Raw genomic sequence first — 26,737 nt, 5'->3', positions numbered from 1 at the left:
TATGTATGAAATAGAGTGTAGTATGCAGGACCAAGTGTCTTGTGTATGAAATAGAGTGTAGTATGCAGGACCAAGTGTCTTGTGTATGAAATAGAGTGTAGTATGCAGGACCAAGTGTCTTGTGTATGAAATAGAGTGTAGTATGCAGGACCAAGTGTCTTGTGTATGAAATAGAGTGTAGTATGCAGGACCAAGTGTCTTATGTATGAAATAGAGTGTAGTATGCAGGACCAAGTGTCTTGTGTATGAAATAGAGTGTAGTATGCAGGACCAAGTGTCTTGTGTATGAAATAGAGTGTAGTATGCAGGACCAAGTGTCTTGTGTATGAAATAGAGTGTAGTATGCAGGACCAAGTGTCTTGTGTATGAAATAGAGTGTAGTATGCAGGACCAAGTGTCTTGTGTATGAAATAGAGTGTAGTATGCAGGACCAAGTGTCTTGTGTATGAAATAGAGTGTAGTATGCAGGACCAAGTGTCTTGTGTATGAAATAGAGTGTAGTATGCAGGACCAAGTGTCTTGTGTATGAAATAGAGTGTAGTATGCAGGACCAAGTGTCTTGTGTATGAAATAGAGTGTAGTATGCAGGACCAAGTGTCTTGTGTATGAAATAGAGTGTAGTATGCAGGACCAAGTGTCTTGTGTATGAAATAGAGTGTAGTATGCAGGACCAAGTGTCTTGTGTATGAAATAGAGTGTAGTATGCAGGACCAAGTGTGTAGTATGCAGGACCAAGTGTCTTGTGTATGAAATAGAGTGTAGTATGCAGGACCAAGTGTCTTGTGTATGAAATAGAGTGTAGTATGCAGGACCAAGTGTGTAGTATGCAGGACCAAGTGTCTTGTGTATGAAATAGAGTGTAGTATGCAGGACCAAGTGTCTTGTGTATGAAATAGAGTGTAGTATGCAGGACCAAGTGTCTTGTGTATGAAATAGAGTGTAGTATGCAGGACCAAGTGTCTTATGTATGAAATAGAGTGTAGTATGCAGGACCAAGTGTCTTGTGTATGAAATAGAGTGTAGTATGCAGGACCAAGTGTCTTGTGTATGAAATAGAGTGTAGTATGCAGGACCAAGTGTCTTGTGTATGAAATAGAGTGTAGTATGCAGGACCAAGTGTCTTGTGTATGAAATAGAGTGTAGTATGCAGGACCAAGTGTCTTGTGTATGAAATAGAGTGTAGTATGCAGGACCAAGTGTCTTGTGTATGAAATAGAGTGTAGTATGCAGGACCAAGTGTCTTGTGTATGAAATAGAGTGTAGTATGCAGGACCAAGTGTCTTGTGTATGAAATAGAGTGTAGTATGCAGGACCAAGTGTCTTGTGTATGAAATAGAGTGTACTGTAGTATGCAGGACCAAGTGTCTTGTGTATGAAATAGAGTGTAGTATGCAGGACCAAGTGTCTTGTGTATGAAATAGAGTGTAGTATGCAGGACCAAGTGTCTTGTGTATGAAATAGAGTGTACTGTAGTATGCAGGACCAAGTGTCTTGTGTATGAAATAGAGTGTACTGTAGTATGCAGGACCAAGTGTCTTGTGTATGAAATAGAGTGTACTGTAGTATGCAGGACCAAGTGTCTTATGTATGAAATAGAGTGTAGTATGCAGGACCAAGTGTCTTGTGTATGAAATAGAGTGTACTGTAGTATGCAGGACCAAGTGTCTTGTGTATGAAATAGAGTGTACTGTAGTATGCAGGACCAAGTGTCTTGTGTATGAAATAGAGTGTACTGTAGTATGCAGGACCAAGTGTCTTATGTATGAAATAGAGTGTAGTATGCAGGACCAAGTGTCTTGTGTATGAAATAGAGTGTACTGTAGTATGCAGGACCAAGTGTCTTATGTATGAAATAGAGTGTAGTATGCAGGACCAAGTGTCTTGTGTATGAAATAGAGTGTAGTATGCAGGACCAAGTGTCTTGTGTATGAAATAGAGTGTAGTATGCAGGACCAAGTGTCTTGTGTATGAAATAGAGTGTACTGTAGTATGCAGGACCAAGTGTGCTGCATAAAGGAGTAATAAGGATGCAAAACGCTGCAGCCTGGTCTTCAGTCATCCAAGGAGGGCACATGTTACCCCGCTGTTCATGGAGCTCCACTGGCTACCCTGCAGCTTGTGCTTGTGGTGGAACCGTTACAGATGGTGCAGAACGCTGCAGCTTGTGCTTGTGGTGGAACCGTTACAGATGGAGCAGAACGCTGCAGCTTGTGCTTGTGGTGGAACCGTTACAGATGGAGCAGAACGCTGCAGCTTGTACTTGTGGTGGAACCGTTAGAGATGGTGCAGAACGCTGCAGCTTGTGCTTGTGGTGGAACCGTTACAGATGGTGCAGAACGCTGCAGCTTGTACTTGTGGTGGAACCGTTAGAGATGGTGCAGAACGCTGCAGCTTGTGCTTGTGGTGGAACCGTTACAGATGGTGCGCTGTTCATGGAGCTCCACTGGCTACCCTTAGCCGCCTGCATCAAATTCAAGTCACTAATGCCTGCATACAAAATGATGCTGGGTCTGACTCCTCCCTCCAGACTATTCTCACGTGTGGTCCCCACACCCACGGCGTTCCAGACTATTCTCACCTGTGGTCCCCACACCCACGGCGTTCCAGACTATTCTCACCTGTGGTTCCCACACCCTCCGTGTTCCAGACTATTCTCACCTGTGGTCCCCACACTCACAGCGTTCCAGACTATTCTCACCTGTGGTTCCCACACCCTCCGTGTTCCAGACTATTCTCATCTGTGGTCCTCCAATGGGGAAACGATCTGCCATGTGCCACCAGAGCAGGGGTGTCCCTCTCTGTCATCAAAAAACTCTTGAAGACTCGTCTCTTCCAAGGATACCTCCTCTCCCTGTCTTCCCAAGAACTAACTATGTTCATTTAGCTTAGGGGTGTCAAACTCATTTTAGTTCAGGGGCCACTTACAGCCCAATGGTGGTATCCAGAGGCTGGACCAGTAAAAGAATAGCATAATAACCTATAAATAATGAATGTTTGAACAAGTTAAAGTTGTGAAGCTGTATCCAGTGAGAAACACTGACACTGTGATAAATGATTATTTATGAGATCATATGAAAATAAACTTCTGTCTCTTCTGCAGTATTTGCATAGACACATAACCCAACCTGCATCACAGGGAGATATCAACAGCAGAAGCCCTGTTCACAGAAGAATCATAAAATGCATAGCCAAATCACGAGCAAATGCACCAACATACACAGGCAGACACACACACAGTATACGCATACATAGGAACCTGCCCTCACTCTCCTAAAAGTGCACACACAAACGCATGCGCACTTGTTTCGGGTCAATTTAGTGGCATTTTGAGCTTGTTAAAATTTGTTCACGTGTAATACAGTTTTGCAGCTGTATGTATGTATGTTCACGTCACGTAATGTGTGAGTCAGAGGTCGGAAACTGGGGCTAGATTTTGCTAACAGAGTTGCCCAGTTAGGGGCTCGTCATCACTTTTGTCGTCACGTTGTAGTTCGTTTGTAGTCCATGTGGCCTTTTATGTCCAACAGTTTTAATGTGAACTTGGGAATTTGCCATTTCCGTCACTTGAAAGCTGCATATATTTCTTTCACGAGCGTCTTACACTATATTTTAAGCAAATACAGTTGTTTGTTTAGGATTAGTGAGTGTATGTTTTAACCTTTGTTGTGGCATCCATGTTTGTCACACATTCCGACGACAAAGCACAGGAACACTTGCTGTCGGAAAAACAAAGTAGCCATGGGGGTTGTCCTGAATGCACCCTATGACTGCATCAATGGGAGCTTTATGTGGCAGATTGGTTAACACCTCCACAATCGTTTCTGTGCCATTTCCTCTGTGCTTGATTGGTGGAGCTACCATCACCCTAATTGCAGGGCAGACTCTTATTTGGATATTTAGCTTAACGGATATCACTGGGAGGGACTTTCTCCTGTCTTTGTTTTGCTTCCGGGGTGCCCGTCGTTACTCGGTGGCGTGTGGTGGCAAGTTGGCTTGTGTAGCCACTTCTCCGACAAGTGTGTTTCAACTAAGTCAGCTTGAGTGGTTCATATTCACTGGCAAGGCTGTTGTAGCGAGCTCTGACGCTGGGTGCTCATTGGGAATCAGCTGGAGCCGTAGCCAAGCTCTCATAGCTCACTTCATGACCTGCGGTCCCAGAGAGGGAATTCATCGCCACTTGTCGTGTGGGGAGTGGACTACAGCCAAGTGCCTCCACGCCTTGGAAAGGCTGCTGTTCTGTTGTGCTGTGGATTTGTGGATGACGTTTCCATACGGTCGGGATTGAACGACGTGCCTAGTTTTGTTGGGGACTATTTGTAGCTTAACGCATGGGGCTACGCAGTGGTGTACTGCCCTCTCTATCGCTCTACCCGCATGCCTACGTTTGGTTGTTGTTTTCTTTGATTTGGCGGCTATACGGTGTGTTGTCCCGTCCTTTTGCTTGAGTTGCATGTTTATTCTGTGTGTTGTTTTCTTTGATTTGGCGCCTATCGCCTGCTATACCGTGGTGTGTTGTCTTGTCTTTTGTTTAACCTGCATGTTTATTTTGTTTGTTGTTTTCTTTGATTTGGTGCATGCGGTTATGCAGTGCTGTACTGTTTCTCCCTATGCTTGACTCGCATGCTTTTCTATTTGTTGGTTTATTGGTGTCTTCGAGGTTTGTGTGTGTGTGTGATTGTGTGTTTGTGTATGCGTACTGTAACCTAAATTACTGTGACCAGGGCAGCTACACTGTCAGGATCAACCTCTGGGCCTTGGCCTGAGATAAGTAGCCTTGTTAGCCTAGCTTGATAAATAGGCTATTGGTGCCAACTCCTGTGCCTCTGTTCCTTCTCTCTCTCTCTTGCTCTCTCTCTCTTCCGGACAGGTGTGGTGGGTTTCCCACAGGGTGCTGTATTCTGGATTGCAGTGTACTGTCATTTTCCTTCACGTGTGGTGCGTGTCTTCTGGGTCCCTCCTTTTCTCTCTTTTGGAAAGTCCTGCTCGCCGTGGTAAGCTCCCTGCCCTGCTCCACTCCCTTTGATTACGGGTCACAGGTTAAGCTACGGCGTAACAGTGTGGTTGCCATCATTAACCATCCAGTAGATTGTGTATTTGTGGGACGACCCAGAGTGATCGCATCTGACCCAGGTGTCTCCTGTACCTATACATGATGCATTGTTTTTATTGTTGAATCTGTGTTGTATGTATCAATAAATTATGTTGACTCAACTCTTGTCTCTGAGACACCCTAAGAGTGTACGAATCTGTGTTGCCTTGTGGGTACTATAGGGAATATAGTGTAACTGGTCCTAGGGTGTAACCCCCTAGGTGGCTTAGTCGACTCCAAATGAGTGAAAACTCATGAAAACGGGTGAAGGAGACAGCCATGTCTGCTGTGTTATCTATCTCAACCATTCACAGAATGTAAAGTATTTTTTTTTATTTTCTCCGCTGGACACGGTAGGGAAATTCACACCCGCTCAGGTTGTCTGCTGTGTCTCGGGCTTCCACTCTTCGCTGAGCTTGTGGAGTTCCTGCTCTGCCACCTGTGGGGTGGGCCTGCGTTCGCGTGCGGTCACCTGCACCCTGCGTCCAGCGCGTGGCAGCAACCGCACGGAGGCCCTCCACATGGATAGCATGGAACCATCGTTTTTCGTTTTGATCTGTAGCCCCCCCCACTGGACTGGACCCCCCGAAAGGAAGGTAGGGCAGACACAGTTTTCTGTGAATATCTCGAGAACCGTAGGGTTAAGGAGGACCACCTTTTTTTTGTATGTTGATCTCAAGGGGCCATGTCAACCCATTCCATAACCACTTATTTCATGTATAGCGCCATCTAGTTAAAAATTAAAAAGCAAAAGATTTGGTGTTTTCATCACAATATCTGTGGCTGACATGGTCAAAACTGCACGAAATTGAAAGTGTAGGATCATTATGACCCCCTCCGAATGCATGCCAAGTTTCGTGAAATTTCGTTCATGGGGGGCCTTACAATAAAATAATTTATGTGTACATTTAGTGACCGTACACCAACAAGGATTCCCGGGACACTGAAAGACCGGGGTACACGAAACTTGGTGGGCATGTAACCCCACATGGATAGCATGGAACCATCATTTTTCATTTCGTTTTTTTTTTTTTTTTTTTTCGTTTCGTTTCATTTTTTTAAAACTCTATTTCTGAAATTTCAGAGGTGGACAAACTGCATTTACTTGCGTTTAGCTTTCACTGCATCCCTGTGCATTGCCCAGGAGACGCAAGCAGGGTGGGCTGTGTGTGGGACACGAATCAGGTGATGGTGCACTGCATCCCTGTGCGTTGCCCAGGAGACGCAAGCAGGGTGGGCTGTGTGTGGGACACGAATCAGGTGATGGTGCAGATGGCTTACACAGGAAGCCTCCTTTTAGAGACGCACCACATTACCACAAATACACCGGCACGGACAGATCTCACACAGGCTGAGAGAGAGAGAGAGAGAAAGAAGACAGAGAGAGAAGCCAGCTGATGTAAGCAGCCAACTACTGTATGCATAAAACTGGACATGACCAAACCACAGTTTCCTCTGCATATGCTGAACTTATAAGTGTATAGCCACAGGTCTGCCACTGTGTGTGTGTGTGTGTGTGTGTGGTGAGCATTCTGGTGCAAGGTGGCTGCTGTGCACCATCCAGAGACAAGGGGCGGCAGAACAGATCACCCATGCTGGCTACGGAGGATGACTGGATCTGGTGAAGGGTTCCGACTAGGATTGCCTCATTTTTGAGCTGTTCAATTGGAGAAAATTGTGTTCCATCTGTAATGATATGAACAAATAATTATTTAGTGATTACGAGTTCAGCTGTATGGTTATGGTTATGGTGCGTCATGAAGTGTTCATCAAGTGTAATACTGAAACCCAGTAGATAAAGACCATTTTCTTTCAAGTAAGTTACAAGTGTGTTTATTCGAAGATCCACCAGGCCCGGAATGGGTAATCGAGAGAATTCCCGGTAGGCCGCTTCACTTTTGGGCGGGTCGAGGGAAACATATTGACATTTGCCACGTTAATCTATCTTCTCTTAAAGTTGGCTACACAGGTTCACATTCTATGCCTAACACCGCAGCCTCTGCATGGGTTGTTCTCCCCTCCCAAGAAGAGTTGGTTGGGTCCATATTGCCCGACTTCTCTTAAACGTTTTCTCAGATACCATAGCCGGGCTGGCCCTACTGTAGTGATAAGCGTCAGGGAGGATGGATGGTAGAAAAAGGCCATGAGGGACTGAAAAGGCCAGGTAAAAAAGACGAAAAGTATTGTAGAAAAATGCTGCCAAATGTGCCAATCTTCAGATCAGATCAGATCAGATTTTTTCCATATTTTTTTTACTGGACTTTGTCAAGTCAAGTCAAGTCAAGTCAAGTTTATTTATATAGCACATTTCATACACAGAGGTCATTCAATGTGCTTTACATAAACAAAATAAACAATAATAACAAATAAAAGCATAGAAGGGCAATATAGTCAAAGAATAGTTAAAAGGTAAAGATCATAATAAAAAGAAAACATAAAACACAAGGTAAAATCATTTAAAGGAACCGTATGTAGGATTTTGGCCAAAACTGGTACTACAATCACTTTCAAAATACTGTAGAGCGGTGTACACCGCAGATGTGGTAACTAGAGCAGAGCTGGCAACCCAGATGCCGAAACACTACTGACTTTGTGATTACTAGATAGGTGGAGGGTGGCGGATCAGGCTAAAACACAAATATGTAAACATCAACATCAGTTGAGGGCTGCAACTTCACTTTTTGAAATGACGATATCCTGGCCGGACTACTGTTGTCAGTGATATAAGTATTTGAAATTAGCATGATTTCCTAATGTCTAGTGACAAATCAGGGCCATTTTATGATTAATTGCATTTCATTTCTTACATACGGTTCCTTTAAAAATAAAGAATAATTAGTAAGCAAAAACAAAGGCAAAAGTAGTAAAAATAAAAATAATAAAAGACAAAGTAGAATAATTATCAAGGCAGATTTCAGAATTTGTAACTCGGCACAGTTAGCAGAAAGCATCTGAGAACAGTTTGGTCTTAAGTCTAGATTTAAAACTGGCAACAGTTGGGGCCTTTTTAATGTCATCCGAAAGTTGGTACCACAGCTGAGCCGCATAGCAGCAAAAAGCTGCTTCACCATGTTTAGTTCTAACTGTAGGTTTTACTAGCAGGTTTTTCACCTGGGACCTGAGAGAACGAGAAGGTGTGTACTGCTGAAGCATGTCTGACAAGCATTTAGGTCCTGCTCCATTTACTGATTTATAAACAAGCAATAGTGCTTTAAAGTCAATTCTGTGACTTACTGGAAGCCAGTGCAAGGACTTAAGAATTGGAGTAATGTGGTCAGTTCTTTTAGTTTTTGTTAGAGTCCTAGCTGCTGCATTTTGTATCACCTGAAGCTGTTTAATAGTCTTTTTAGGAAGGCCTGTGAACAGTCCATTGCAGTAATCAACCCTGCTGGAGATAAATGCATGAATGAGTTTTTCTAAGTCATGTTTTGACATCAGCCCTCTGAGTTTGGCAATATTTTTGAGGTGGTAAAAGCTGATTTAGTTATCGCTTTCATGTGGCTGTTGAAATTTAGATCACTGTCAATTAATACACCAAGATTTTTAACAGTATCCTTTGCCTTCAACCCTTTTGTGTCAAGGAGAGTGGCAACCCTAAGTCTTTCCTCATTTTTACCAAATATAATTGCTTCAGTTTTTTCTTTGTTCAGCTGAAGAAAATTTTGAGACATCCAGGTGTTGATTTGTTCTATACACTGACACATAGATTCAAGAGGACCATAGTCATTTGGTGATAGAGCTAAGTAAATTTGTGTGTCATCTGCATAGCTATGATATGAAATCAAATTATTTTGAATGATTTGTCCAAGTGGGAGCATATAGAGGTTAAATAATAGTGGCCCCAAGATCGACCCCTGGGGAACACCACAGGTCAAGGACGTTGGTGTTGAGGTACAGTTTCCGATGGCAACAAAGAAGCTCCTTTCTTGTAGATATTATTTTAGCCAGCTGATAACTATGCCTGTAAATCCAACCCAGTGTTCTAGTCTGTGTAGTAAAATATTGTGATCAACAGTGTCAAATGCTGCACTAAGGTCCAGTAGCACTAGGACTGATGTTTTACCTGAATCTGTGTTGAGGCGTATGTCATTGGAAACTTTAATGAGAGCTGTTTCAGTGCTGTGATTTGCCCGAAAACCAGACTGAAAGTAATCAAGATACCCATTTGATGTTAGGAAGGTGGTTAATAGATTAAAGACTACTTTTTCAATAATTTTGCCAATAAAAGGTAGATTGGATATGGGCCTGTAATTGTTTAGCATGGAGGCATCCAGGTTATTCTTCTTGAGATGTGGCTTTACAACAGCTGTTTTCAGTGACTTAGGAAAAGTGCCAGACAGCAGTGATACATTTACAATTTGAAGGACATCCGCCACTATGAGGTGAAAAACAGTTTTGAAGAAATTGGTAGGCAGAGTGTCTAAGACACATGTGGAAGAGCTGAGATTCTGTACCGTTTTTTCAAGTGTTTCATAGTCTATCAAGCTGAACTCTGACATCAAGTTTAGTTTCCCTCTGTTTGTTGCTGGAAGTTCAGGTTGTTGAATTTGTAATTGAGCAGATATGTTGAGTCTGATTTTGTCAATTTTACCTTTAAAAAAAGATGAAAACTCATTGCATTTATTAGTTGAGAGAAGTGCAGGCGCTAATTGTGAGGGGGGATTTGTTAACTTATCAACAGTTGAAAATAGAATACGAGTGTTATTTGAACTTCTATTGATAATGTTAGAAAAGAAAGACTGTCTTGCTTTGCATATTTCAGAGTTATATGTGCCGACCATCTCTTTATGGATTTCATAGTGGATCTGAAGTTTGTATTTACGCCATTTTCTTTCAGTCTTCCTACACTCTCTTTTTAGAAGTTTAACTGCTGGATTTTGCCTCCATGGTGCTTTCTGTTTGTCCTTAACTTTATTGAATTGTAATGGAGCAATGTCATCCATAATGTTTGCCATTTTTGCATTAAAGTGATCAAATAAGTCTTCAGAGTCTGACAGTTGACTTGACTTTAGTGAAAGTGCTTGCTCAAAGAGAGCACTTGTCTGATCATTTATGATTCTCCTTTTTGAAATGACCTGGCCTTATCTGATCATTTTGAAATGATCAGATAAGGCCAGGTCTTTAACAGCTGTAGAGACATCGAGACCCTTTGTGATAACAAAGTCGAGGGTATGGCCGAGAGAGTGTGTTGGCCCCTGTAAATGCTGTGATAGGGAGAAAGTATCGATTAGTGCAATGAATTCCTTGGCATAATTGTTTTCAGGATTATCCACATGCAAGTTTAGATCCCCTGATATAATAAGACAGTCAAACTCTATGCAAACAACTGATAGCAGTTCACCTAGCTCTTCAAGAAAAAAATTAGCTGAATGTTTTGGAGGCCTGTAAATTGTCAGTAATAAAATCTGAGGAGAAGACTTAATGCATGCACACAGATATTCAAATGAAGTAAAGTCACCGAATGACGACTGATTGCACTGAAAAGACGTCTTGAAAATTGTGGCTATCCCCCCACCTCTTTTATTTGCTCTGGTAGCACTCAAGAAACTGAAGTTTGGGGGAGCTGATTCGATGAGAGTAGCAGCACTGTTTGCTTGATCTAACCATGTCTCAGTTAAAAGTAAAAAATCAAGGTTGTGTGTGCAAATTAGATCATAAATTAAGAATGATTTGTTTGAAAGAGATCTAATATTTAGGAGTGCTAGTTTTGCTGTAAGTGTTGGGGAAATATGATCCATGGGGGAAATCTGAGGTTGATGTGGTACGGGTAGGAGATTGGACTGGTTTACCCTATAAGCTCGATGCATTTGTGTTCTATTTCTTGTCAATACACGAATAGAGAATGTCATTGGCTTACTGGGTCCCGGCATGTTCTCAAAACTACTGTCAGTACCATTTATATTGCAGGGACCCTGAGAATATCATGCAATACAGTCATCATATAATTGTCCCCTGCTGCTGCCATCTGTATTTTCCACTGCACATTCCATGCTATATGCCGGCTGAGAAAATGAACTAAGAGGTTGCTGCTGCTTAAGAGATCCTTCTAAACGGGGAGGGGGAGGGCGAGGGGGTGGAGGTGCCCTTCGCTTCTTTGGTGCTAATGATCTTGGGCTAGTAAAACTCTGCATGGCTACTGGTAGCAGTCTCTCCATTTTTGCAGGGAACATCATGTGCTTGGGTGGGGATGGTGATGGGTATTCAGGGGATCCTGTGGAGTTTGAGTAGGTGGTGGGATGACGGGGTGGGGATGGTGATGGGAGATTAGGGGGGTTTGTGTGGCCTGGGGAGTTTGATTGGGTGGGGACGTGATTGGGTGTGGGTGGTGATGGGAAATCAAGGAGGTTGGGGTTGAAAATTGATCCAGAGTCTCCATCTGCCTGCTGAGGTTCTGGGAAGTTTGTTGCAGACGCTCCGCTTTCAGCATGTATTCCAGTAGTGTATTCCATGTTGTTGTGTGTTTGTGGTGACAAGGAGACGACGGAGGTGGGGAGGGGTATTGGTACTGGTGTTACAACACGACCCTTCCTTTCTGATATCCTCTCAGCAGCTTTGATAGGTGCTATCTCCTCATGCTCATCACATCCATTTGTTTGCTGAGATTCCAGGGAGTTTGACGCCAGTGATTGACTTTGAGTCATTTTAGCAGCACCCATCTGCGATTCCAAAAAAGGTTAAAATTGTCAATAAAATTCATCCCAACTGAAAAGCATGTTTTTGCGAGCCAGGTGTTTAAACTGAATAGTCTGGAAAATACAAAGCTTCCCTCTGCTGGGAGTGGGCCACTGATGAAAATTTGTATTCCAAGCTCATATAGGGCCGAGAAAAGTTCCTTGAAATCTTCTTTGACATACAGCTGTTCTCTGTAGATGTCATTTGCTCCAACATGCACAATGATGCGCTTGATAGTTGCATATTTTGACACCAGTTCTGCAAGCTTGTTGTAGTTGTTGTAGCGTTGTCAAGCTATTCACAAGCAACATATTAAATTAATTAAAATATTAGCCTTTTTGTGTCATCCAATATGGCGATTCATAGACTTTGCAAATATTATGTAAATATTGATAACAAAACTCAAGCTTGATCTGTGTATGCAGTAGCCTATGCCTAAAAACAAAAGTAGCCTCTGAGCAGCAGATCAGCCAGTCCCCCGCTGAAAATGATGAGCCCGAAATTAGCTATGACTACAGGGACAAGTAGAGAGGAGAGGAGAGTTAACCATATTAATTAAAGTCATTTAATGTAAGAAAGAACAGTATATGACAGCAGTAGGCTACATGATCAACCTATATGCCTTGTTTGCTCAGAAGTGGGTGTAGTAAAGGAGTAAATCACCAAACAGCAACATGATAGCTAACCCATGCAGAAAAAACATGTAAACAATAGCTCAATATGCCTCTTAGTGGAATTGTGGGATACATTTCAAATGCTTTATTTCTTCCTTCCTGTTTTTGTTAACTTATCAACCTACTTGTGGAATAGTGGAATATTGATACTAATAAAAACTACAGGATAGTAAAAGTTGAACTGTTGCTTTATTTATGCAATTTCCACCAACACTAAAAAAGTGGTCCGGGCTTGGGTCTAAAACTCCCGGGCTGAAAAGTGGCCCCACTCCAGCCCTGGGACCCACACATTCATAACAAAACACCATCCACACCTTTATGTCCTTCAGACAGACAGTGAGTGAAGATGGAGGAGATGATGGTGCTGATGATGGCAATAATGGAGACGAAGGTGATGCTGCAGCTGCAGTTTTTACGTACAGTTGAGTGTCATCCGCGTAGCAATGAAATGCAATTTAATGGGGACTGATGACGTGGTTGGGCAAGAGCATGTACAGGATGAGAAGGATGGGACCAAGGACTGACCCCGGGGGGACCACACAGGTGACGTGTTGGAATATTGCCATTGGAATTGTTGGAATGTTGCCACTGAAAGAGTTGCCATGGAATTCCACAATAGTTATCTAGATGTGGCTAAGTGCCAAAAAAGATTGTATAAGTGCACAGTCCTGTTGGTGCACACTGACACTCCTTCATCAGGTCTCAGGTTCATATACACTTGTCAGCTCGAGTGGCTTATTGGTTTTCTAAAACTGTTATAAATACCTGGCCAAGTTTCATTAAGTAAAGGCACAGCAACTAGAATTATAACGGGTTATTCCTAGATAATTATTCTTCCGCCAAGAAATATATTTCCTCTATCTGAATGGTTGCCAAGCAATGTCGAGACGCAGCTACTTTAACTTTTGTATCAAGTTATGGTAGCGCAGTAATATAGAACGAAATGCGGTCAAGGTGTATGTTTATGCTGCATTTTACAATGGCAACGAACGCAATTCAGCCAATCACAATCAAAGACTGGAACTATCAGTTTTAGAATGTATTACTAATGTATTAGAATGTATTATTATTATATATATATATGTACTCTGCTAGCGCGTCGTGCCTAACAACACCCCTTAGCTTAGTCATGCACATTGATGGTATAGCCCACCACTGTATGGATGCATAACTGCAAGCACACAGATTATTGTTTGCTGGAATTTGAAAGCACATGTTTTTCTTTTGGTCTGTTAACCAAAACTGTCTTTTTGTTTTGATTCCACAATTACTTTCATTATGGATTCACAGATGTGAATATAGCTATTATAATGGATGGCTTATAAACATACTTTCATTAAGGCATTTGACCTATAAGCTTTATTCACATTGTGCATAACTAGGTGTAACAGTAGGCAGCTAATGCATACTGTAGTTGTGCAGTATGTACATTGTGTAAACCTCCCTCCCGACGCTTAAGAGACGTGCTAGTGTGAGAGCTAGCAGCCTGGGCTTTAGATTAGATTCAGATTTGACTTTATTGTCATTTAGCAGAGTACAGGTACAGAGCCAATGAAATGCAGTTGACATCCAACCAGAAGTGCAAATAAGCATTAAATACCAAAGTGCAGATTGAGTACAGTATTCTATGCAGTTATGTAGACAATAGAGATTAATTATGTACAACAGTGTATAGTTGGATAAATACAGGTTTTCCAGATGACATGTCTACACCAACAGATACTGTAAGGAGTATAGAGGGTTATGTGCAGAGAGTATCAATAGACATTCTATATAACTAATATACATGTAATGCATATATGTACAGTACATTGCACAGGTTTATGGGCAGGTTATGGAAGATAAAACATAAATATAAATATAATGATATAAATATAAATATAATATATTGAACTTTAAGTGCAATGGCTAGTGTTCTCAACTCCCAATCTGAGGTGCCGCAGTTTGCAGATTTCAGTTTGAGCAGTGCAGGGTTAAGTCAACATTACACAGATTACATAGGATCATTAAAGGAGAATTCCGGAGATTTTTCACATAGATCTCCATTTCTCTGGGTCACTCAGTACTGTCTGTACGGACAAAACTAAAACAATCGGTTCCAACTAGCTCCAGTTGCTGTAGCCAACAGCTCAAGCTGCAAGGCAGCTATAGTGCTACACTCTGGGGGCATATTCATGAGCCCCCATGTTCATGCCCCCAGAGTGTAGCACTGTAGCTGCCCAATGTTCATGCCCCCAGAGTGTAGCACAGTAGCTGCATGGCAGATCTAGCTGTTAGCTGCAGCAACTCAAGCTAGGTAGAACAGATTGATTGTTTGTTTTTTTTTCCATACAGACAATAGGCTATTTGGTGACCTCGACCATCTTTGTGGAAAATCACCAGAATTCTCCTTTAAGGCAGGCATGAGATATTTAAGTCCAAAATTTAAGTCCATTGTGTTTATGTGATAGTAATTCCAGAAGGTAAACTAGAATTGTCACAGATGTTATTAACTGTAGCAGCTTTGATGAGCCAGGAGTCTCTCAGCATGCATTGCGCCATTGTAAAGCAATAGCCTATTTTTAGCCTCCGGTATCAGACCTTCTATCTCTTTTCCAAAACGTGTTTTACCAGCTAGTTGCTTGATGTTCCTATTATGTGGAAAGACGTATGAAAAGAGGTTGTAAAGTACCTTATCCTTTCATCATGAAAGATACCCAGCTAAGTTAGCTACATGTGGCATCTGGAGATCATATCAGATTGCTATATTTAGATGGTTGACTCACTAGGTGACTGGGACCAAACATTAGTAGGCTATGAAAAGGGGACAGAAAGGTTTATCACTACTGTAGTGATAAGCGTCAGGGAGGATGGATGGTAGAAAGAGGCCGTGAGGGACTGAAAAGGCCAGGAAAAAAAGACGAAAAGTATTGGAGAAAAATGCTGCCAAATATGCCAAGCTTCCAGATTTTTTCCATATTTTTTTTACTGGACGTTGTAGCGTTGTCAACCTATTCACAAGCAACATATTAAATTAATTAAAATATTAGCCTTTTTGTATCATCCAATATGGCAAATATGCAAAGTCTATGAATATGAAAATATGCAAATATTGATAACAAAACTCAAGCTTGATCTGTGTATGCAGTAGCCTAGGCCTAAAAACAAAAGTAGCCTCTGAGCAGCAGATCGGCCGGGCTTGGGTCTAAAACTCCCGGGCTGAAAAGTGGCCCCACTCCAGCCCTGGGACCCACACATGCATAACAAAACACCATCCACACCTTTATGTCCTTCAGACAGACAGTGAGTGAAGATGGAGGAGATGATGGTGCTGATGATGACAATGATGGAGACGAAGGTGATGCTGCAGCTGCAGTTTTTACGTACAGTTGAGTGTCATCCGCGTAGCAATGACATGAAATTTAATGGGGACTGATGACGTGGTTGGGCAAGAGCATGTACAGGATGAGAAGGATGGGACCAAGGACTGACCCCGGGGGGACCACACAGGTGACGTGTTGGAATATTGGCATTGGAATTGTTGGAATGTTGCCACTGAAAGAGTTGCCATGGAATTCCACAATAGTTATCTAGATGTGGCTAAGTGCCAAAAAAGATTGTATAAGTGCACAGTCCTGTTGGTGCACACTGACACTCCATCAGGTCTCAGGTTCATATACAGTACACTTGTCAGTGTTTGCCATGTTTTGTCTAATTGTATCAGGCTAGTTCTAACTTGAAGGACTGAGACATGATTGCATTTAAGGTGAGTAAGTTTATGCTATACTGTTATGGCAACAGAGTAGGCTACTGTAGGACCAAACATGACTAGGCTATGACAAGGGTACACATAGGCCTAGGGCTGATTGTGAGAGTTTACTTATGTTCTATTTAAGCAATAAGCCCCGAGAGGCCGTAGGTTACACTGATTCTAACAGCTAAGGGGCGTTGTTAAAACCCCCCTAGCTGTTGTAGAATCAGTGTAACCTACGGACTCGAGTGGCTTATTGGTTTTCTAAAACTGTTATAAATACCTGGCCAAGTTTCATTAAGTAAAGGCACAGCAACTAGAAATATAACAGGTTATTCATAGATAATTATTCTTCCGCCAAGAAATATATTTCCTCTATCTGAATGGTTGCCAAGCAATGTCGAGACGCAGCTACTTTAACTTTTGTATCAAGTTATGGTAGCGCACTAATATAGAACGAAATGCGGTCAAGGTGTATGTTTATGCTGCATTTTACAACGGCAACGAACGCAATTCAGCCAATCACAATCAAGGACTGGAACTATCAGTTTTAGAATGTATTACTAATGTATTAGAATGTATTATTATTATATATATATGTACTCTGCTAGCGCATCAGGCCTAACAACACCCCTTAGCTTAGTCATGCACATTGATGGTATAGCCCACCACTGTATGGATGCATAACTGCAAGCACACAGATTATTGTTTGCTGGAATTTGAAAGCACATGTTTTTCTTTTGGTCTGTTAACCAAAACTGTCTTTTTGTTTTGATTCCACAATTACTTTCATTATGGATTCACAGATGTGAATATAGCTATTATAATGGATGGCTTATAAACATACTTTCATTAAGGCATTTGACCTATAAGCTTTATTCACATTGTGCATAACTAGGTGTAACAGTAGGCAGCTAATGCATACTGTAGTTGTGCAGTATGTACATTGTGTAAACCTCCCTCCCGACGCTTAAGAGACGTGCTAGTGTGAGAGCTAGCAGCCTGGGCTTTAGATTAGATTCAGATTTGACTTTATTGTCATTTAGCAGAGTACAGGTACAGAGCCAATGAAATGCAGTTGACATCCAACCAGAAGTGCAAATAAGCATTAAATACCAAAGTGCAGATTGAGTACAGTATTCTATGCAGTTATGTAGACAATAGAGATTAATTATGTACAACAGTGTATAGTTGGATAAATACAGGTTTTCCAGATGACATGTCTACACCAACAGATACTGTAAGGAGTATAGAGGGTTATGTGCAGAGAGTATCAATAGACATTCTATATAACTAATATACATGTAATGCATATATGTACAGTACATTGCACAGGTTTATGGGCAGGTTATGGAAGATAAAACATAAATATAAATATAATGATATAAATATAAATATAATATATTGAACTTTAAGTGCAATGGCTAGTGTTCTCAACTCCCAATCTGAGGTGCCGCAGTTTGCAGATTTCAGTTTGAGCAGTGCAGGGTTAAGCCACGCAGTCAACATTACACAGATTACATAGGATCATTAAAGGAGAATTCCGGAGATTTTTCACATAGATCTCCATTTCTCTGGGTCACTCAGTACTGTCTGTACGGAAAAAACTAAAACAATCGGTTCCAACTAGCTCCAGTTGCTGTAGCCAACAGCTCAAGCTGCAAGGCAGCTATAGTGCTACACTCTGGGGGCATATTCATGAGCCCCCATGTTCATGCCCCCAGAGTGTAGCACTGTAGCTGCCCAATGTTCATGCCCCCAGAGTGTAGCACTGTAGCTGCCCAATGTTCATGCCCCCAGAGTGTAGCACGGTAGCTGCCCCATGTTCATGCCCCCAGAGTGTAGCACAGTAGCTGCATGGCAGATCTAGCTGTTAGCTGCAGCAACTCAAGCTAGGTAGAACAGATTGATTGTTTGTTTTTTTTCCATACAGACAATAGGCTATTTGGTGACCTCGACCATCTTTGTGGAAAATCGCCAGAATTCTCCTTTAAGGCAGGCATGAGATATTTAAGTCCATTGTGTTTATGTGATAGTAATTCCAGAAGGTAAACTAGAATTGTCACAGATGTTATTAACTGTAGCAGCTTTGGTGAGCGAGGAGTCTCTCAGCATGCATTGCGCCATTGTAAAGCAATACCCTATTTTTAGCCTCCGGTATCAGACCTTCTATCTCTTTTCCAAAACGTGTGTGTAGTGCCCTGCCATTGGACGTGTTGGAATGTTAGCATCCGACGTGTTGGAATGTTGGCATCGGAAATGCATGGAATGTTTTGGGAATATAGTATCCCATGTGCACAATAGTTATGTACATGTGTGTCACCAAGAGACTGTATTAGGTTTTTCCATTTGTATGACAGTACGCTTATGACTATTATTGTGCTATTATTATGCCGGCAAAGTTTCTTCGCACTATGCCCCTTTGTAGGCTAGCATCATATCATTAATCATTGGAAAGACGGATTTGCATTGAACTTGCATTGGAACCAGGCCAATCTCTAGGTATGGTGAAGGGTATTTGATGACGTGGGGCTATTTTAATTCTAAAGGCCAAGGGAACTTTATCAGGATGCATAATATCCTGGATCCATGAAATAAGTGACCTTTAATGAAGCATTTCTATTTCGGTTTACAAAATTTATTCATGCTGTGATAACCCAATTTGAACTAATTCCCAATTCCAATGGCAATGTTTAAATTATAACGTTACATTAAATATACTTGTCATTTCAACAACATTGTACTATACAGGTTGAGGCATTGTACTATACTGACAATAGGCATTGAGATGATGATGCAAGTAACTTGTGTAACTTGAGTTGTGCCACAATAATCAAAAGCATTCATCTTTGAGAGCAATATCTGATTGGAAACCACTGATATCTTGTGCATGCTCAATGCCTAACACACTTATGAGAACAAAGTCTAAGTCATCCCAATCCAAAGGAAATAAATCTTGTCTCAAAAATGTATTTCCTTTGTCTCCCAAAATATAAATCTCACCTGTTTGTTCTAAGGGACCCTGAGGGTAATGCTTTTGAGTCAAGATTATGAACCCAGATTGATATTTGTTGCAAATGTCTTCTACATGAGCTTACTAAATGACAAAAAAAAGTAAATAGGCTACAAAAATGTGCTCTAGGCTATATTGGAAGCGAATTAGGTTGATAATGTAGTTTCAGCATATATATATAGATTATATATATATATATATATATATATATATATATATATATATATATATATATATATATATATATATACATACTGTCGGGAGAATAAGTATTTGAACCTATGCTAAAGTTGACTAAAAAGAGGAATATAAAATCATCTGTTAGAAATTGATCTTAATGCCTTTATTAAAAAACAATTGTAAGAAATCCCACCTTTAAGGACTGAGTGAATGAAGAATGTATCGTAAATAAAGAAATGTTCTTCCTAAAATTACAGGGGCAATAAGTATTTGACCCCTATGTTAAATTCCCATAGAGGCAGGCAGATTTTTTATTTTTAAGCCATTTAATTTCAAAGTCAAAGTCAAAGTCAGACAAAGTCTGCTTTATTGTCAATTTCTTCACATGTCAAGACATACAAAGAGATCGAAATTGGGTTTCCTACTATCCCACGGTGGAGACAAAACATGTTTTACCTTTTTGCAATATAATAGTGCAAAAGTCAGGCCAATAAATGGCTGAGGTAGTTTTGTTTGACCTAAGTATGCAAGTGGCATAGTGGTGCAAGTTATGTAAGAGCAGCAGAAGTTTGTTCAGAAGTGTTCAGGACAACAACAACAAGTTGCAAGTGTGCAAGTGTACAAGTGGAGTAGTGCAAGTGGAGTAGTGCAAGGCAGTCATTGTGGGTCTAAGAGTCCAGGATGTTATGTAGCTGAGGGTGGAGGGGGGAGAGGGGGGAGAGAGTTCAGGATCCTAACAGCCTGGTGTATGAAGCTGTTGGTGAGTCTGGTGGTGCGGGAGCGCAGGCTTCTGTACCTCTTCCCAGAGGGCAGTAGATCAAACAAATTGTGAGCGGGGTGACTTGCATCACTCACAATTGTGGTCGCCTTGCTGGTGAGGTGGGAGGTGTAAATGTCCTTCAGGGAGGGGAGTGAAGCACCAATAATCCTTCCAGCTGTGTTCACTATGCGCTGCAGGGCTTTCCTGTTGTATTCAGTGCAGCTTCCGCCCCACACAGCGATACAGCTGGAGAGGATGCTCTCAATGGTGCCTCGGTAGAATGTGGTCATGATGGCTGGTGGAGCACTTGCTCGCCTGAGTTTCCGCAGGAAGTACAGGCGGCGCTGAGCTTTCTTCGCCAGTGATGCAGTGTTGGTGGTCCAGGAGAGGTCTTCACTGATGTGCACCCCCAGGAATTTGGTGCTGCTCACTCTCTCCACCACAGCACCGTCGATGGTCAGTGGCAGGTGTTGGGTGTGACCTCTACGGAAGTCAGCAACAATCTCCTTGGTCTTGCTGACGTTCACCAGGAGGTTATTGTCAGAAGGTCGACCTCCAACCTGTATTGAGTCTCGTCGCCCTTGAGATGAGACCCACCAGAGTTGTGTCGTCAGTAAATTTCACTATGTGGTTGTTGCTGTAGGTTGCAGTGCAGTCATGCGTCAGCAGGGTGATGCTGCTTGAGATATTGTTGCCAACACGTACTACTTGAGGCCTCTGACAGAGGAAGTCCAGTAGCCAGTTGCAGAGGTAAGTACTGAGTCCCAGTTTGTCAAGTTTGCAGATGAGTTGTTGTGGTATTATGGTGTTGAATGCAGAACTGAAGTCTATAAACAGCAATCTCACATATGAGTCTCTTTTTTCCAGGTGGATGAGGGCTGGGTGGAGGGCAGAGCAGATTGCATCCTCTGTGGACCGTTTGGCTCGGTATGCAAACTGGAAGGGGTCAAGGGTGGGGGGGAGAATGGATTTGATGTGTGACATGACAAGCCGCTCAAAGCACTTCATGATGATGGGTGTCAGTGCCACGGGGCGGTAGTCATTGAAGCAGGATGGAGCAGTTTTCTTCGGCACAGGTATGATGGTGGCAGCTTTGAAACATGATGGGACGATGGCTTGCTTCAGGGAAGTGTTAAAGATGTCTGTGAAGGCATCCTTAAGCTCCTCAGCGCAGTCCTTCAGCGCCCGACCTGGGATGTTGTCTGGGCCTGCTGCCTTACGGGTGTTGATATCAGCAAGTGTCCTCTTCACGCTGTCGGCAGAGAGGCACAGGGGCTGCTCGTGTGGAGGGGGAGGGGTCTTCTGTGGGCAAGTGCTGTTTTGTGCTTCAAAGCGAGCAAAGAAACGGTTCAGATTGTTGAGCAGAGGGATGTTGCTCTCACAGCTCTGTGGCGCGGGCTTGTAGTCCGTGATGGCCTGAATGCCCTGCCATAGGCTTTGTGCGTTCCTGCTGTCTTTGAAGTGGGTGGTTATCTTGCGAGTGTATTCCTTTTTTGCTTCCTTGATGCCACGGGACAGGTTGGCTCTCGCTGTTCTCATGCCAGCTTCATCCCCAGCTCTGTAGGCTTTGTCTCTGGCCCTCAGCAGCCTGAGGACATCCCCTGTCAGCCATGGCTTCCAGTTAGCCCGAGTGATGATGTCTTTTGTGTGGGTCACATCATCAATGCACTTTGTGATGTAAGAGGTTACAGTGTCTGTATACTCCTCTATGTCTGTCTGTTTGTTGTAAGTGGCTGCCTGCTTAAACATTTCCCAGTCTGTTGTGTCAAAGCAGTCTTGAAGAGCATCAGAGGCTCCCTCAGGCCACACTTTTACCTGCTTGCGAACCGGTTTGTTTGCTTTCACTCTTTGTCTGTATGCGGGCATTAGCATAACAGTGATATGGTCAGAAAGTCCAATGTGGGGGAGGGGGGTGGCTTTGTATGCTCCTTTGTGTGTAGTGTAGACCAGGTCCAGGATGTTGTCTCCTCTTGTTGGAAAATCAACATGCTGGTGTAGCTTTGGAAAAACAGTTTTAAGGTCTTTTTTTAAGGTCATTTACGTGCAACCGATGTACATACAAAAAACATACAATGTTTTTTAGTGTATATTAGGCTATTGTAATATGAAAGACTGACATTGTTATAATTGCTTTGAAGGGGAGTGTTATGTGCTATGTTACAAGTATAAAATATTAGTAGCCTAGGCTATGAGAAGGGCACAAAAAGCATCCTGTTATAAAGAAATAAGTATAAGTATATATACTTTTTTGATCCCATGAGGGAAATTTGGTCTCTACATTTAACCCAATCGGTGAATTAGTGAAACACAAACAGCACACAGTGAACACACAGTGAGGTGAAGCACACACTAATCCCGGAGCAGTGAGCTGCCTGCTACAACGGTGGCGCTCGGGGAGCAGTGAGGGGTTAGGTGCCTTGCTCAAGGGCACTTCAGCCGCGGCCCACTGGTCGGGGCTCGAACCGGCAACCCTCCGGTTACAAGTCCAGAGTGCTAACCAGTGGCCCACGGCTGCCCCTTCTTAAATAGCCTGCATGCTAACCGAATTTCAAATTGTTTTACATTAGCCTAATTAAAAAACAAGTATTTTCCAGGTTTTTCAAGGCTATAATTACCAACTAGAGAGGTTGTGTAGCCTAATTGCTTATATTTCAGTGACATTTCATAACTGGAATGATCATAGCCTATCTTAAAAGAAAGTTGCAACAAACACCAGTCTGGGTTTGTAATCTAGACCCTTTGTAATCTAGACCCTAGACCCTTGTTTGGTTAATTTCCTCTTCCTGTCATTAACCTAATAAAGGACGTACTCCGAAAGGGGCAACTCCACCCTTCAATTAATTAGACACACATTATTAATACATTTGATTATACTGCCCATCTTTTCTAAGGAACCCCTGGAGTGCCCCTGGTGGAGCATTAATGAACTGCCCAAAGCCAAGACGAAGTCACAGCAGGGAGGATATTCGGCCAACATTCCACACACTGGAAGACTGTGTAGAATCTGTTAAGGTAAGACTTGATGCTTGATATATAATTGTAGTTAAAGGCACATTGTGCAGGTTTTTTTAGCTTAATATGCTTTTTGTTTAAGTATATGTTTTTTCGGTTAATTTACCTTTATTTAACAGCTTTAGAGTCATTGGAATGGTTATATGACTTTTTTCGGGTTGAATGGTGGCCGTCTCGCTTCCCCCTAGCGCCTGTGAGCGGAACTGTCGGCCGGCGGGTCGACGGCCTCAGTGTCAGGAAATATAACGAGTGTAACAAATTGCTTTACTGCATTCAAATACACATACACGCCAGGCACCGGCTAGAAAAAGGTAGCGATGGAGTTTCTCAGACATTCGTCATGACAAAGCCAGAGAAAAAGAAGCAAAAACCGAGAAAACAGTGAGGAAATTGCCAATACTGCATAGTTTACCTTTAATGAATAAGATTGTGAAACAACCGATTGAGCTGATCTTTTTGGCACTCATTGGCAATTTCACTTCAAAGTCTAGAGAAAATAATGTTACAATTTGAAGATGGACAAGTGTGCACAGTGAAATGTGGAGGGAGGGGTACCAGTAGGATACTGAATTAAGAGAGCAGAGACGTCATACAATATCTTAATTAATCTGGAGTAGGCCGGGGGAAGATCTGCTTCTTGGGTTGGAGTCAGCATCACTCTTTGCATGAAAGATATATGATTTTTACATGACATCGCACTGCTCTACAAATTCGTCTGTTTTCTTAAATTCAGCAAATGTCCCATTTCAGTATTTCTCAGTGTTACACCCCTCTGCACTCCAGATCAGCAAAATCAGCCCCTACATGTCAGGTTTAAGGCAGGACAGGACCCAAGCGTAAGACTCTTTCCAGCAGAAGTTTTTATTACTACAAACCATACAAGCATTACAAACTTACAAGAATCTGCCAAGACGAGAGTTTTTGACAGGACAAACAGAGAGACGAACTGACAAAGGACAGAGGAACAGGGGGTAGTAATGCACATACTAATTAACACAAAGACAGAGGACTGGACGAAACCAACAAGACAATAACAGGGAACAGGTGTGAGCAGAAACGGAGGGAAACTAACAAGACAGGAAGTGCAGACCATATAAGGAAAAAGGGGTGGAGACAGTCACATGACAGCAGACAGGTAAACAGAGCATATGGGGAACAGCAAAAGTAAACAAACACAGGACAATACACAAAATGGCCACCAGGGTGACAAAAGTAAGTCAGTCCCTGCAGGATCCTGACACACTACACCTGAAGGTGTGGAAAAGAAGCTAGATTTTACAGATAGATTTTAAGAATATTGATTTATTGCAATAAAATACAATATTTTTTATAAACTCTGATGTCCATCTCCAAATCATGTACTGTAACGGCTTCTAAGCCAGCCATAACACTCAGATTCTGGCCTAAAAACTTCATATAAATTGTTCCTGTAATCTGGACAGTTTTTGTCTTGCCATGCAAACCAACTAGTGCCGGGCTGGCTCTCTTGTAATACCACATTCTATCACGTGAGGCCGCTGTATTATATACAATGCATTTGAGATGACTACAGAATTCCACATATGCACCACACACACACACACGCTCTGAGTGTTTACTGTTTGTTCATTTTAATTGGCCACAGATGACAGTGGGAGAAAAGGACAGTGATGAGGCTCCTCTTCTACTAGCTGCCTTTAAGATGGAGAAGATGAAGCTGGTTGCTCAGGACATGTGGAGACTTTAAGATGGAGAAGATGAAGCTGGTTGCTCAGGACATGTGGAGACTTTAAGATGGAGGAGATGAAGCTGGTTGCTCAGGACATGTGGAGACTTTAAGATGGAGAAGATGAAGCTGGTTGCTCAGGACATGTGGAGACTTTAAGATGGAGAAGATGAAGCTGGTTGCTCAGGACATGTGGAGACTTTAAGATGGAGGAGATGAAGCTGGTTGCTCAGGACATGTGGAGACGTGGACATGAGGCGGAGATGGACTTCATGCTCTCCTATTTAAGAAGTCGTCTGGATGATCTCTGACAGCCACACGGTCTACTCTCAATGCAGGAAATAGGCTCATGGATATGGATATATATATGGATGTTACCTGTAGCCGTTTCAATATGTGTGGCATACTTCAATAATGGGTTGACTTTCACAAAATGGACACTGTCGGCAGATCACCTTATGGTGCTAGTGCTAGTGCATGGTCAAGTAGAAGAGGAGTTCTCAGTCATTATGACCGCCGCGCAGCGATTTTTATTTATTTATTTATTTTTTTTTCCGCATGTCAAAATTTCCATCAAGGATTCCCGGGACACTGAAAGACCGGGGTACACGAAACTTGGTGGGCATGTAACCCCACATGAATAGCATGAAACCATTGTTTTTCGTTTTGGTCTGTAGCCCCCCCCGCTGGACTGGACACCCCGAAAGGAGGGTAGGGCAGACACAGTTTTCTGTGAATATCTCGAGAACCGTAGGGTTTAGGAGGACCATTTTTTTTTCCGTATGTTGATCTCAAGGGGCCATGTCAACCCATTCCATAACCACTTATTTCATGTATAGCGCCACCTAGTGAGGGAAATTTGGTCTCTGCATTTATCCCAATCCGTGAATTAGTCAAACACACACAGCACACAGTGTACACACAGTAAGGTGAAGCACACACTAATCCCGGCGCTGCCTGCAACAACAGCGGCGCTCGGGGAGCAATGAGGGGTTAGGTGCCTTGCTCAAGGGCACTTCAGCCGTGCCTACTGGTCGGGATTCGAACTGGCAACCCTCCGGTTCCAAGTCCGAAGCGCTAACCAGTAGGCCACGGCTGCCCCAAATATGTGGTCTGGTGCCAACCAGGCCAGTGTGCCCATGGATGATTAGCTTACCCTCTGGAATGGCGATGGGAGGATCAGGCTCATCATATTCCTCTCCTATGCTCTGTGGGGGTCCACCACTCTACCTGCTCACGTCTGGGCTGGTTAGGTAGCCTACTAGGAGAATTTCTTCTCACTTCCTGTGTGTGTAGCTCCCTCTGGAGGACTAATGCCAAACTGCAGCCCTTCAGAGTGAGCAAGAAGATGAATTGTGAAATTAACACATGAAATGTACACGTAAGAGGGACCTGAGCCTGAGAATTGATCTGTGAAGATAGGCTGCTCAGTTATTGGGTGAGCATGAACCGTCCCATCTCCATCCCATCTCTGTTTTGCTGGATTGTAAAACAGACCACAGATTTTAACATGCAATTATTAACTGAAATGCACACTTTCTAAAACAAAATGTACAGCGTTCACTGTTGCCATATCACTCGGTGTATATTCACATGTTGGTACAAGGAAATGTTTCTAGTCTGTGACAAACTGTCTAGTTGGTGGGAAACTCTCTCTAGTCGGTAAGAAAGTTATATAGATAAATACGAATGTAAGTTTAGTTTTTGCTGCGCCCTGCACATGTCATTGTCAATATCATGTCAAGGTAGTTGATGTCAAAAACAAAATGGAAGAAAATTAAATGGAACAGAAGGCTTTGTGTAAAACACATCAGGTTGTGTAAACAACGGATTTATTCATACAGAATTAGCTATGATATTCAGGTTGATTTGAAGATAAAAGATCATTCAGTTTATTATCAA

The 26,737-nt window shown here is 42.5% G+C and overlaps 1 protein-coding gene and 1 long non-coding RNA gene across 3 annotated transcripts in view; one reads left to right on the top strand and one right to left on the bottom strand.

The window, feature by feature from the left end:
• The window catches only part of LOC121690252 (C-type mannose receptor 2-like), a 1,098,322-nt gene that overhangs the window by 30,464 nt on the left and 1,041,121 nt on the right, over positions 1 to 26,737 (bottom strand). The window lies entirely within an intron of this gene.
• LOC121690293 lies at positions 16,069 to 25,358 on the top strand. 2 transcript variants are annotated; one of them, XR_006025026.1, is made up of 3 exons: positions 16,069 to 16,180; positions 23,010 to 23,130; positions 24,755 to 25,358. It is a non-coding gene; the product is annotated as an uncharacterized LOC121690293 (long non-coding RNA). The 2 variants fall into 2 exon arrangements; XR_006025027.1 differs by lacking the exon at positions 24,755 to 25,358 and adding an exon at positions 23,250 to 23,288.

The sequence above is a fragment of the Alosa sapidissima genome, chromosome 18 (assembly GCF_018492685.1).
Source record: "Alosa sapidissima isolate fAloSap1 chromosome 18, fAloSap1.pri, whole genome shotgun sequence".
NCBI lineage: Eukaryota > Metazoa > Chordata > Actinopteri > Clupeiformes > Clupeidae > Alosa > Alosa sapidissima.
The sequence above is the reverse complement of the archived record's forward strand: the minus strand, read 5'-3'. Positions and strand labels throughout refer to the sequence as shown.